Consider the following 14,903-nt stretch of genomic DNA (forward strand, 5'->3'; position numbering starts at 1 on the left):
AAAAGGTTTATGAGAAATGTCAGCGTCGAACCACCCGAACTATTCCCCCTACATCCAGAACGACCTAATGGAATGAACCTGGACTGGAGAACCTGGCGGACACTCAACCGCATACGGACAGGTGCCCCTGTAAAACAGAACCTTACTAAATGGGGCATCAAGACAGATAACGACGCACTTTGCGAATGTGGGGAAATACAGAACGTGGAGCACCTGAGAGTATGCAGACTTTGCCCATCACAGTGCCCCTTGGATGATTTATGGCTCGCAAATACAAAGGATGTAGACGTAGCCCGATACTGGGCAGAAAAACTGTAGTCGGATCTAGACACGAAAAAGTAAAGTAAGTACTATAAATAAAATAATAACTTTGGACGGTAAAATCCTGTCGTTTTAAGTAACTGGGATCCGAATTACAGAGTAATGATGAAATAGAGAGAGGTGCATCCAGTAGAGTTTAGGGCAAGATGGATGAAGTGGAAGGCAGCAAGTAGTGATATTACAGAGATATTTAATGAAACTAAAAATTATTTTAAACTTGCTGAAGACTACATACGATATACAGAATTGAATTTTGAGCAATAGAAAAAGGAACAACGAATGCATGTCACGAAGATATTACCGTAAATATCTTATTTGGGTGAAAACTAAACAAAAATATAATCTAAATTTCAACCGACACTGACGACGAAATGATCAACGAATAATCTATATACTAGGGGAATTCGATAAACATTTAGACTCCTTTTAGCTAAATATACCCCAGTGGAGCACCAACTTTTTTAAGCAGTTTGAAAAATACGCTTTCTCGAAATCTCTAAACTAAGCCTCCGTAGCGGCTATGACCTGCATATTTCATATGATCCTACATATGATCCAAATCTGGAGAACATAGTGAATAGAGCATCAGATAGCAGTCCAATTCGGCCAATTTAGAGGTGGGAACGGCGAAGTGTGAGCCGGTGGAAGAGGACTTTTTCTTTGGTTAATAGGGCCGTTTTTCCTGCAAATTACATATTGCTTTGCTAACTTTTTGAGGTATTTTTTATTTTTTGGCAAATAGTGGTTTTATATGTAGTATAACAGTACGTATTATTATAAATATGTATTATTATAAAATATCTATAAAACTATTTTTATATCTAGAATTATCTAATATGTTAAACATAGCGACATTTGCTTTATTAGAAAACTTTTTAACCTTTTTAGCTATGATTATGTAGTGAATAGTAATATTATACAGAGTGAGTCTAATTTGGAATAAATTCAATAGTTCAAATACTAATAATTATTGTTTTTTTGAAAAATCCTCAGACCTGTCGATTAGTATTTCAAATTTAAATCTTTTATGTACAATATTAGCGTATACAGGGTGTCCCAATTTAAATATATGACGTCATCGTTGATTTTCTTAAATGGCAACAGTGTCATTTTGATAGCTATTTTCATAGAGTGTGTAAAGTTAAACATACCTGCACATTATCAAATTTTAATACCCTGCCATTTACAAAATAATAAAACATAACAAAGTTATATCTGTAATTTGGAATAAATTGAATATTTCAAATACTAATGGTTTTTTTGAAAAATGCTCAGACCTGTTGATTATTATTTTAAATCAAAATTTCGTACATAAAATTTTAATTTATACAGGGTGTCCCAATTTAAAGATATGAGGTCATCGTTGATTTTGTTAAATGGCAACACTGTTATTTTCACAGCTAATTTGATAGGGTGTGTAAAGTTAGACATCAGCAAAAAGTAACAGTTAGGTAACAGCAAAATATCAAATTTTTATTCCCTACCGTTTACAAGATACTAAAAAATAACAAAGTTATGAAAAACAAGTAATCAAATAATTGACGTTAATTATTTCAATTACGCAAATGCTCATAAGGTTGCCCATTGACTATTTGACAATATTTTAAAATATCCTTAAAATGGGGCAACATTATGAGCATTTGCTTAATTGAAATAATTAAAGTCAATTATTTGATTACTTGTTTTTCATAACTTTGTTATTTTTTAGTATCTTGTAAATGGTAGGGAATAAAAATTTGATATTTTGCAGTTATGTACAAATTTACACACCCTATCAGAATAGATATCAAAATGATAGTGTTGCCGTTGAAGAAAATTAACGATGACGTCATATCTCTAAATTGGGACATCCTGTATACATAATTATTGTACGTAAAAAATTTCGATTGGATATACTAATCGGCAAGTCCGAACATTTTTCAAAAAAAAACAATTAGTATTTGAACTATTGAATTTATTCCAAATTGCAGACATAAGTTTGTTACTTTTTATTATGTTTATATTATTTTAACCAGGAAGAGTAAACTAAAAAGACAGATTCACACCCAAGAAAGTCACTAAAATATTAACCAAATACATCTTCTTTTTTGGTTGATCTAGTCGACCCTCAACGGTAATCCATAAATATGTATTATATAAAATTAATACGTCGCTAAAGAGTTCCAAAAACAACTGCCTTTTATATAAAAGCAGACTAACAATCTAAAAATTAAAGGAATAACACAAAAAACACAAAACTCGCCAATATAACTTAATTAACCTATGAAATGTCACTAGTGTCAAAATTTGATAAATATCATTAGTGTCAAAATTTTATAACAGTGGAGTAAACTTGCCTGCAGTTGGACCAATTACAAACAAGCAATACAGCGCGGTAAATTTGAATCAGTCCTCTTGGTTAAAAAACAAACAATATTATCTTGTAATTGGTAGGGAATAAAATTTTGATATTTTGCAGTTATGTATAACTTAACACACCCTATCAAAATAGCAATCAAAATGACAGTGCTGCCATTTAAGAAAATGGCACCATTGGGACACCCTGTATGCATTATTATTGTATGTAAAAAATTTCGATCTGAAATACTAATCGACGGTTCTGAGCATTTTTCAAAAAAAGAATTAGTATTTGAGCAATTGAATTTATTCCAAATTACAGACTCTTGTTTTTCATAACTTTGTTATTTTTTATTATCTTGCAAACGAAAGGGAATAGAACTTTGATATTTTGCAGTTATGTATAACTTTACACACCCTATCAAAATAGCTGTCAAAATGACAGTGTTGCCATTTAAGAAAATCAACGATAACGTCATATCTCCAAATTGGGACACCTTGTATACATTATCATTGTATGTAAAAAATTTCGATCTGAAATACTAATCGACGGGTCGGAGCATTTTTCAAAAAAACAATTAGTATTTGAGCTATTGAATTTATTCCAAATTACAGACTCACTCTGTATAAACAAACAATTACCTTACTGTAGCTTTTAGTCTTAAATGGAAAAATATGTCAAAAAATAATTAGACGTACCTACAAGGGAACCTCTTCTCAAAAATAGCAGTTGCAATCGTTCACAAAATCAGAAATAGACTAACACAATTTCGGAAATCGTTCTTAAAATATCGATGTTGAAAGCAAGACATTAAAATAAACGTATTTTAATTTGAAATCGTGGTTAATTCCTATTAAAAATAGTAAATAATATATATAATATATGTAAAAAATAATATGCAAAATGCCACAAACCAATAGCTTCAGAATAATATTAGGACTAACTGAAATCTGCTTCTTCCTTAACTCAATTATTTTTTCCCTAATTTGATTACATATATTAATATGACCAAAAATAGAGTATGTAAGTATGGTTCATTCTTGACATAAATAATCTTAAAATGTATTAGGTCTGGATCCCTCGTATGAAAAAAAAGTTGATTAATAGCAAGCTGAAAATTTGTTAATAGCTTAAGGGTGTCTAGTCGGAAAAACTTTGATATACGGGAACACTGGAACAGGGGCAGTTTTAATTGTGGAACAGGTTAAAAATCTGGAACGGTCAGACCACGAAAACGGCACATGTATTTTGTCCGACAGAACAGACTTAAACTCTCCGTGAACAGAGATTAAACTCTCATGCAAAAATCAGACAGCAAAATGCAAAATGCAAAAATCACCAAATGGGCGTTTTAATGAGTGGAACATGTAAAATATGTCAAATGACAGGAATTATGACAGGTGATATATAGCAGTTTGATTTTTGCATGAGAGTTTAATCTCTGATCGGAGAGTTTAAGTCTATTCTGTCGGACAAAATAAATGTGCCGTTTTCGTAGTCTGACCGTTCCAAATTTTTAACCTGTTCCACAATTAAAACTGTCCCTGTTCCAGTGTTCCCATATATCAAAGTTTATCCAACTGGACACCCTTAAGCTATAAACAAATTTTCAGCTTGCTATTAGTCAACTTTTTTTTCATACGCGGGATCCAGACCTATATTATTTATTGAACAAAATTCGTTAAGGGGAAAGGTGCAAAATGTCGCCTGTCAAAATTTTGAATGTGTTTTAAATGTATTCACTTTTTTTTTAATCCGGAGAAAACTAATAAATGTTTTTGACAAATTGAAACGCAGAATAAAAGATTTTATTATCACTGAGGGCAGAAAGTCCCTGAAAACTTCTATAATGTTTATTTTAATAAGTTAGAGAGGTGAAAATAAAAGGGAAAATGAGGGTGATTTTTAATTGAAAATATTTCATTCAAAAGAAACTTTTTATTTATTCTAAGGGACTTTCGAACCTCGGTAATAACGTAATCTTTCATTTTGCTTTTAAATTTTTCACAAATTAGTTTTCTCAGGATTCGAAAAAAATGAATACATTTAGAACACATTGAAAATTTTGACAAGCGACATCTTGCGCCTTTCCCCTTAAGATAAACAGATGTCAAGTTTAATTAAGAAGTAATTCCAGATACAGCCTATAAACCGGGAAAGCAAGGTATAATAAAAAATAATTCTTGATATAATACGTTGACATACAACATGGCAAGTTGTAAATGTAACTGCTCTAACTAGTCCAGAAAGCCACTGCGCATCCGCTAGGAAAAATATTCTGATTAAGATTTTTTGCACAATCTTACTCAAAAAGGACTCCTTTTAACAAATTTGCATGTTGTCAGGACCAAAAAGTGGTCCAAAATTTTTTAAACGTTTTTTTTTTTTTGTTTTTTTCCTAAAATTATTTTTTTTTGCATGGAAAAAAGTTTTTTTAGATTTTTTGGGTCATTCCAAATAAAAAAGGTATTTAGTGACTTTTCTCTAAAAATGATAGTTTTTGATAAGCGATTAAAAATTGAAAAATTGCGAAATCGGCCATTTTTAACCCTCAAAAACTATGTGAAAAACTGAAAATTTGAATGTTACCAAGGCAGGTAATCCTTAAACATCGATTGATGAAATCCAGAAGATTTTTTTGCAATACAATATTCAAAACTCCTTTGTTTTTTAATTGTTAATCAAGCGTGGGCGACACTATTTTCCACCGACAGTATGGTGCAAATGTAAGAAATAAATTCGTTATTTCGTAAACCGGCGACTTTAAGGAAAAATCCCGAAACAGGTCGATTTTTATTTTTAAGTTATGATATTGTGGCATATATGGTATACTAGTGACGTCATCCATCTGGACGTGATGACGTAATCGATGATTTTTTTAAATGAGAATAGGGGCCCTGTGCTAGCTCATTTGAAAGGTTCTTCAATTCTCTATTCAGTAATATAAACAGTTACATAATTATTTATACAGGGTGTCCAAAATTGTTTTATTAAATTAAATTATTTGACAAAAAAAGAACTAGAAGGACACCCTGTATAAATAATTATGTAAATGTTTACATTACTGAATAGAGAATTGAAGAACATTTCAAATGAGCTACCACACGACCCCTATTCTCATTTAAAAAAATTATCGATTACTTCATCACGCCCAGACGGACGACGTAACTAGTATACCATATATGCCACAATATCATAACTTAAAAATAAAAATCGACCTGTTTCGGGATTTTTCCTTAAAGTCGCCGGTTTACGAAATAACGAATTTATTCCTTTCATTTGCACCATACTGTCGGTGGAAAATAGTGTCGCGCACGCTTGATTAGCAATTAAAAAACAAAGGAGTTTTGAAAATTGTATTGCAAAAAACTCTTCGGGATTTCATCAATCGATGTTTAAAGAATATCTACCTACCTTGGCAACATTCAAATTTTCAGTTTTTCACATAGTTTTTGAGGGTTAAAAATGGCAGATTTCGCAATTTTTCAATTTTTAATAGCTTATATGTCAAAACCTATCATTTTTAGAGAAAAGTCACTAAAGACCTTTTCTGTTTGGAACGATCCAAAAAACCTAAAAAAAAACTTTTTTCCATGCAAAAATTATTTTAGGAAAAAAAACAAAAAAAAACGTTTAAAAAATTTTTGACCACCTTTTGGTCCTGGCAACATGCAAATTTGTTAAAAGGAGTCCTTTTTGAGTAAGATTGTGCAAAAAATGTGAATGGGACATCAGTGATTCTCAGTTGGGGTTTAGGCAAGGTTTGGGAACAAGAGAAGCAATAGTAGCAACACAGGTGTTGGTCCAAAATTGTTACGATCAGAGGAAGGACGTATTCCTGTGCTTTCTAGACTAAGAGAAAGCGTTTGATCGTGTCCAACATCACAAGTTAATGCAGATCCTCAAGAATCTTGATATAGACCAAAAAGACATAAGATGCATTGAAAACTTGTACTGGTATCAGGCAGCACAATTAAAAATAGACAATTCTATATCCAAATCCGTACATATAAGAAGGGGTGTTCGGCAGGGATGTGTGCTTTCCCCTCTTTTATTTAACATTTATTCGGAAGCCATATTTCAAGAGTCTTTGGAAGATGCAGAGATGGGAATCAAAGTGAATGGAGTATTAATCAACAACATACGATATGCTGATGATGCTGTCTTAATTTGCGACAACATAGCAGATATTCAACAACTTGTCACTATAATCGGAGAATACAGTAAGCGAATGGGATTAGAGATTAATACCAAAAAGACCAAATTCATGATCATCTCCAGAAACTTGGATGCATTTGAAAACTCCACCATAACACTGAATACTAAGTCCATTGAGAGAGTGAGCAAATTCAAATACCTAGGAACGTGGCTTTTTGAAGACTGGGCATCGGACAGGGAAGTAAAATGTCGCATTGAGCAAGCTCGACAAGCTTTCGTAAAATTCAGGAAGGTACTGAGCTGCTCAGAGTTCGACCTTACACTGAGACTAAGGAAAAATACCAGTTCCTTCAACTTATAATCCAGGGTAAAATTGAAGGCAAGAGAGGAATAGGACGCAAGAAAATGTCCTGGCTTCGAAACATAAGGCAATGGACAGGGATTACCGACATACAAGCACTGATCCACATTGCAAGAAACAGAGAGTTAATGGAAAATGTGATCGCCAACATCCATTAGTGGATTTGCATTTGAAGAAGAAGAAGTGCAAAAAATCCGAATTAGAATATTTTTCCTAGCGGATGCGCAGTGGCTTTCTGGACTAAACCGGATGAACAGAATTACATATAAACGATATCTTTAAATGGTGTAGACAAGGAAATGCGACACATTCCTCAACTTATTCTTCTTGTTTCAAAATTAAATCGTTTGTTTTCAAAAACGAAAGCGTTTAAAAAAATTAAATTAAGGATGTTATTATACCTGCAGTTGCTTTTTTGTACAACTATTGCTGTTATGTAAAAAAACAGATTTCTTTTATGTCTTTGATTTGTTTTTTTAGCATTTGTTAAATTTTTTACATGCTTCTTTTATAGCGTCTGTATATTTGGCAGCAATCGAAGTTTCCAGCTTTCTTATTTTCTCCTGACCCAGACTATACACTATTTTGGTTTCTACACGTAAAACTATAAGCTGGAATTTTTTAAATTTAAAACTGTTAAATTTTCCTATCGATCTAGCTTTGCTTGAGCCTTTCACGAAGATCGTCACGTGACTCAGAGCCATAAAAACATATTATTACCTTTTCCTTTTTACTCACCGATAAGAAGGTAACCCTTACCAAAAAGCACTTACGAAACAAATCTTAGTGAGGTTTTACACTAGATTGAAGATGTTTTTCACCCTTTGTTTAATGCAGTAAAAGATTGATTGGTATGTATAAGAATACAATATACCGGGAGTGACAAATGAAGCGAAATTTATATCAATCGAAAAACTGAAAAACACGTTTCAAATAGTTTTTCAAAAATCTATCGAATGACATTAAACACCATCTCTAACCCCACCCCATTTTATTCTTCTTCTTATTATTATTTTAGGCCTCTTGGCCTGTTCTTAACCGATTTTGATCTTGTATTCGTAGTTGTGATGTTGACTGCCAGCTATCTCGCCACCTTTTAAGGGGACTTCCTATTGGTCTCTTGCCTGTTGGCCTTGAATCTCTGGCTATACGCGCTATTATTTCGCTGTCTATTCTCGTCACATGCTGATTCCACTCTCGTTTTCTCTGCCTTTCCCATTGTACTATGTCTTGTATGTTACAGAGATCTCTTATTCTGTCGTTCGGTATTCTGTCTCTCGGTGTTCTCCCAGTTACTGACCTCAACGTTCTCATTTCTGATGTTCTCAGTATCCTCTTGCTTTCTGCTGTATCACATCTTGTTTCTATTGCGTATGTCATGATCGGTCTTACACATGATTTCTATATGCGTACTTTCCCTGTCAGCCTTATATCTTTATTTCTTCAGATGACATCCCTCAGACATCCAGACACGTAATTGGCTTTATTTGCTTGCTTTTGGACGTTCTCTTTAACATCTCCATAACTACATATTTTGACTCCCAGATATCCGAATCTCCAGACCTGTTCAATTAGTTCGTTGTTAATTACTATTTTGCATCTTATGGGTTCCCTTGACACTACCAGGGATTTGGTCTTAGCTGTTGATATTTTCATGCTGTAGTTATTCGCTACTGTATTAAAAGTATTTGCCATTCGCTGTAGATTATCTTCGTTATCGGATATGTAAGATTACGTCGTCAGCATAACAGAGGATTTTTATTTGTCTTTCTGCCATCTTATGTCCTTTTCCTGTACTTTCAATGTTTTCTACGATTTTGTCCATTACTTATTTAAAACAGAATAGGTACGATGGGCGGGTCACGTGCTAAGATCAAGTGACGAAAGACTTCTGAACGCCACATTCTGGGAAAGGCCCGATAGAAAAAGGTCAGTTGGTCGCCCAAGAAAAATGGAAGGACGCAGTAGCCAGTATGGGAGTACAGCAATGGGAAATAGCTGCTCAGGACCGACAACAATGGAGGGAAATAGTAAACACGGCTAAGACTCACACAGAGTTGTAGAGCCAAATGATGATGATGATGATGACTAATTTAAAAGGCAATGGGCTCAAGCTATCCCCTTGTCTGATTCCCGATTTGATTTCTACTTCCGATGTTAGTTAATTCTCGACTTTTATTCTGGGTTTGTTCTTCATATTAATGTCTTTTATTATCCTTATCATCTTGTTGGGCTGATTTTTCTCCTTTAGCAATGTTAGCACATGTTTTAATCTTACACAACCGAAGGCTTTAGCCAGATCTATAAAGCACATAAATGCAGGTTTATTATATTCCAGTGCTTTCTCAGGAATTTGCCTGGCTATGAATATGGCGTCTATTGTGGACATATTTTTCCGAAAACCTTTTTGTTCCTCACTAATTGTGTATTCTTCATTTATTTTCTTGGCAAGTATTTTTGTTAAAAGTTTAAGGGTTATGCTCAGAAAGGTGATGGTACGGTAGTTGGTTGGGTCTTTGCTGTTTCCTCTCTTATGTATTGATATTGTTATACTCTTGCTATACTACTTCTCCTCCACTGGTCTGGTACACGCTGGCTACATATTATTTCTTGAAAGAGAATATCTATGTTTTCGATTAACGTTTCTCCTCCGTATTTTAGGAGTTCAATTGTTATTCCATCGGGTCCTGGGGCTTTCCTTTTTTTGTTGAAGATTTAAATTTCTCATAAAAAAAGTAATCTAACTAAACACGCACAAAATGGGGACGGTCTAGTATCTCGAGAAATATACTTCCAAATGAAAAACCAAAAAACACATGTTTAATATTGTCGAAAATTCTATCCAATTACCTGTATCTATGAGATCCGTAAGTTGTCCATCTATTCTGACTTTTATCTTATTGTTTTGATAAACGTTTTCAATTGTTGTTATAATGCCCATCGGCCATTTATTATACAAGAGATGTTTTAAAATCAGAATATTCATTGTGATTGCCAACGTCAGTACCGGAGATACCATTTGAAGAAAAATTATATAAAGATGAATAAAAATATATATTAAAATTTAAATAGCAAATATGTTGAATTAATAATTTTATGTGCAAAATAAATATGTGAAATCAAACAGGGAAAATATAAATAGCATACCTATGTTAGGTTAATTTTTATACTTATAAATTTAATGCACTGTAAATACAATAATGTAAATACACAAAGCAAATTTTATTAATTTTTGTTAAAATATGGTAAGTAACCAATTAATCAAAAACTATTTTAATTACAGTCAAAAGAAAACTTTAGAAACATTGGTTTTCTTCTTCGAATATTTACAATTTAGACAATTATTTAGCGTCAAAAATTTCTGATAGTTTGCTTAATAAATATTAAGAATAAAAGGAAGAACACAAGACACACAGAACAAGAACCGACTTTGATGCAACAAAAGAGCTGGATTTGATAAACTAAGGGCCGGTTGTTCGAACGCTAATCAACAATGATCATTATCAAATATTTAATTACTGTCACCAAAACTGTCAATGTCAACTTTGTTTGGGTTGCTGAAAACATAATTAATTACAATTATGAGATTTATTATTAATTATTTTAATAATTATTGTTATATTAATTGATTATAGACTCCACAGACTTTTTAACAACCCAAACAAAGTTGACATTGACAGTAATTAATTATTTGATAATGATCATTGTTGATTAGCGTTCGAACAACCGGCCCTTAGGGCCGGTTGTTCGAACGCTAATCAACAATGATCATTATCAAATAATTAATTACTGTCAATGTCAATTGTTAAAACATAATTAATTACAATTCTGAGACTATAATCAATTAATATAACAATAATTATTAACATAATTAATAATAAATCTCATAATTGTAATTAATTATGTTTTCAGCAACGCAAACAAAGTTGACATTGACAGTTTTGGTGACAGTAATTAAATATTTAATAATGATCATTGTTCGAACGCTAATCAAGAAGTTAATTATAATCAATCAGTTTATTGTAATCAATTTTCTTGATAGGAATCAATCGAGACATCAAAAATACATGTTAAACACTAACCATTCATTGATTGTAGGTAAAGCAGTAATTAAAATATAGCCGCAGCTGTTAAATTATTAAAAATTGCTTATTATTATTATTGATTTGTAAGTAAAAACAAGAAATTAAAATCAGAAAGAGTTTAATTATGGTTTATTTTAGATTAAAACCAAAATAATAAAATAAATCAGTAAAAAATGTCAACATAACCTCAAAATGTGACATCTATCAGAAATACGCTTAATCAAATGTAATTGTAATTAAATAGTTGATAATGATCATTTTTGATCAGCGTTCGAACAACCGGCCCTTTGTCAATCATGCTGTGACTTTTATTAAATGTTAATACTAACAAATCAGGGCCGGTTGTTCGAACGCTAATCAAAAATGATCATTATCAAATATTTAATTACTGTCACAACTGTCAATGTCAACTTTGATTTAGTTGCTGAAAACATAATTATTGATTACAATTATGAAATTAGTTAATCAATTATGTTAATAATTGTTATGTTAATTGATTAACTAATTTCATAATTATAATTAATTATGTTTTCAGCAAACCAATGAAAGTTGACATTGACAGTTGTGACAGTAATTAAATATTTGATAGTGATCATTGTTGATTAGCGTTCGAACAACCGGCCCTCAATCTAGCAAGATTATCTGGAGCGTAGTCGGCTTTTGGTTGCATCTTCTATATCGGCAACGTCATGTTATTTAGAATCTTTTTATATTCTTTGGTCAGAAGATCGAGTCGGCAAAGGTGTGGTGGTGAATTTCGCTCAGCGCTGGTAACCAATGGGTTGTTGTAGATTTGATTATTCTAGCGATGGTTCTCGATATTATTTACCTGGCCGTCAATATATTGAACGTTAACACTTTTGATCCTGTTGCGTCGCATTACTCAGCTAAGCCCAATGACCTGAGTGTGGATACCAATGCTCCCCATGTTGTGTCGCAGAGCTTCTGAATGATGTTATTTCCGGTTTTTAGCTTTTCGGCAACTGTATTTAAGGTTCCTTCTCTAAAACTTTTTAAGTTTTCTGGAGGTACTTAATTTGATTCCATAATTAGGTACCTGAAATACTCTATCGGTGAGCATATTTTCTATTAATTTTGCGGTGGATTTGCAAGTAATAGTGCATAAGAGTTTATAAATCATTCCTTCTCGACATACTGTCTGGAAATCTGCAGACAAATCTGTGAAAGCAGCGAGATTCTTTATTTTTCTTAGAAAAGCGCTTTCCATGTAGTACAGAGAGATAGAGCTGATCGAGGCGACCTGGATTTGGCTAAAATCTGCTTGATCGATTGGGTGTATTGTGTTCAAAGTTAGTATTTCTAGTAGTTCTTAATGTCCTCGCTCTAGACAATAGAGCAATTGGTCGATAGCTTTTTAGATGGCCAGCTGATTTACATGGTTTTAGTGTTGCTTCATATAACTTTTGAATTTCTAAACTCCAGTGGGATTTTACCAGCCAGTCTAAATGATATTTGTGCAGAATTGTGCTAGCTGGATTTTTGTATCCAATTTCCCGCAATTGATTATGAATTCTGGGTGGATGCTGTCGAAACCTGGGTCTTTTTCAAGAGAAACGTCTTTAAAGGGGGTCTCTATTTCTTCACTTCATCTCTAGTCGCTCTTGACGTCGATTATTAAGAGCAATAAAACGCAGAAACAGAATAAATCAAGCTAAAAAAACTACCAGTAAAAACAAAATTGGTATTGGGAATAATCTTCCGCAGTGTTTTGGAAATGAAAATATTTCAAACCTGTTGAAATATGAAATTTAATATAAGTAGATATTATAAATATCTGATGCAGAGTTGTTCTTTTTGATCAATAACTGACTAACCTGACCCGATCAATAGTTTTGACGTTATTTTTTAATAATTTTTTAGAAACATCAAACCATATCTTTATATGACGTTTTTTCAATTATTGACTAAGAAATACCTATGGCTTGTAAGAACTTATTTTTTGCTAGAATTACAGTGATATTTGTAGTACTTAGTGACATTATGTCGGCGTTTTTGATCCTAAATTTCTGGAAATTGCATCGGGGATTCGTCTACAAAAACTCACACAAACACTAACTACACACTCCAAGTACACAACAGTATTGTCATTGGTAAGAAATCAAGCAGTAAGTAAAAAAAATAATTTTTGTTTTTCTTAAAATTCTTTTTATTTTTTTGAAATTCATTAAAATTATTAAAGACATATACATACATATTAAATACAAGATTGTCCTTTTGGTTTAACACTATATGGATTTACAGTTAAGGGTATAGGCGCGAAATATAACCTGTCAAAATGTTCAATTTGTTTTGAATGTATTTATTATTTTCGAATGCTGAGAAAACTAATAAACATTTTTGAAAAATTTAAACGCAGAATGAATGATTTCATTATTACCGAGGGCCGAAGTCCCTTAGAGTAAACAAAAAGTTTTTTTTTGAATGAGATATTAGAAATTAAAAATCAGCACTTAATTTTCTCTTCTTTTTCACTCCTCTAGCTTATTAAAACAAAAGTTATATAAGTTTTCGGGGACTTTTGGTCCTCGATAATAATGTAATCTTTCATTCTGCGTTTAAATTTTTTAAAAAGAATTATTAGTTTTCTCAGGATTCGAAAAAAATGAATACATTTGAAATACACTGAACCTTTTGACAGGCGACATTTTGCGCCTTTCCCCTTAATAGAACAATATAAAATTAGAACCAATGCAGAATTGGAAATCAACTGTAAGCAATTAAGAGATATTAGCATAGCTGCTTAGTGAACAGCTTATCGAACGGACATGCCAATAAAATCTAGTGGCTAATCAAAATACCATTATCTTCGCCTAGATCAGATGGAGGGATAAAGTTTCAAAAGATTTAATGCCATTAGAATATAAGTTTGGAAAAATTAACTAGACCGAAATAAATAGAGGTAAATAATTGTGCGCATCTACGAAGAGTTGTGAAGCTACACGTATAGAGAGAAACGGAGAGAAGTAGAAAGGGAGAGAGAAACAGGGAGCAAAAGGAATCTATGTGTCGCGTTTTAAAGATTATTTCTTACCGCACAGAAAGACAGATAGACAGAGGCGCACACATAGAAGGAGAAATGATACAATTAAAAAAAATTGTTTGATAAAAGAAACAAAAAAAAATGGTGATAAGACTGCTTATGTCAAATATGTGGAAAAAAGACCCGTACAACGATAAAACAGTGTTTAATAATCAACAAATTTACATATCTCGAATACATGACAGGACACTTCGAAATAACGAAGTAAACATTTTTTTGTTAATATAAAAGATTGAATACTCTGTGAATTTTCAATAAATTGAGGTAAATTATTAATTTTGTTTATCATTAAATTAATAATTATTATAATTACTATTATTATTAGGACTACGTTTAAAAATTAAAATAATCTAAAATGTCTCTTTACACGTCACCAAATATTCAGTTCCTCACAAATATTCTACTACAACCCTCTTTTACTGATATCTCTATACATTTTCCCTTCAGCGTTTTTCAGATTTGCCCTCCTTGTATTATTTCATACTTTGATTTTACTTAAAACCATAAACGAACAACTTTTTTACTCTTTTTCACATTGGAATTCTACTTCAACAAATCAATATATTAGTTACAAATTAA

General features: G+C 32.2%; 1 protein-coding gene across 9 annotated transcripts in view; it reads left to right on the plus strand.

Annotated features, from left to right (window-relative positions):
- The window catches only part of LOC114328495 (glutamate-gated chloride channel), a 713,764-nt gene that overhangs the window by 645,527 nt on the left and 53,334 nt on the right, over positions 1-14,903 (plus strand). The gene's annotated exons all lie outside the window — the stretch shown is intronic.

This window comes from Diabrotica virgifera, chromosome 9, assembly GCF_917563875.1.
Source record: "Diabrotica virgifera virgifera chromosome 9, PGI_DIABVI_V3a".
In the NCBI taxonomy this organism is placed as follows: Eukaryota; Metazoa; Arthropoda; class Insecta; order Coleoptera; family Chrysomelidae; genus Diabrotica; species Diabrotica virgifera.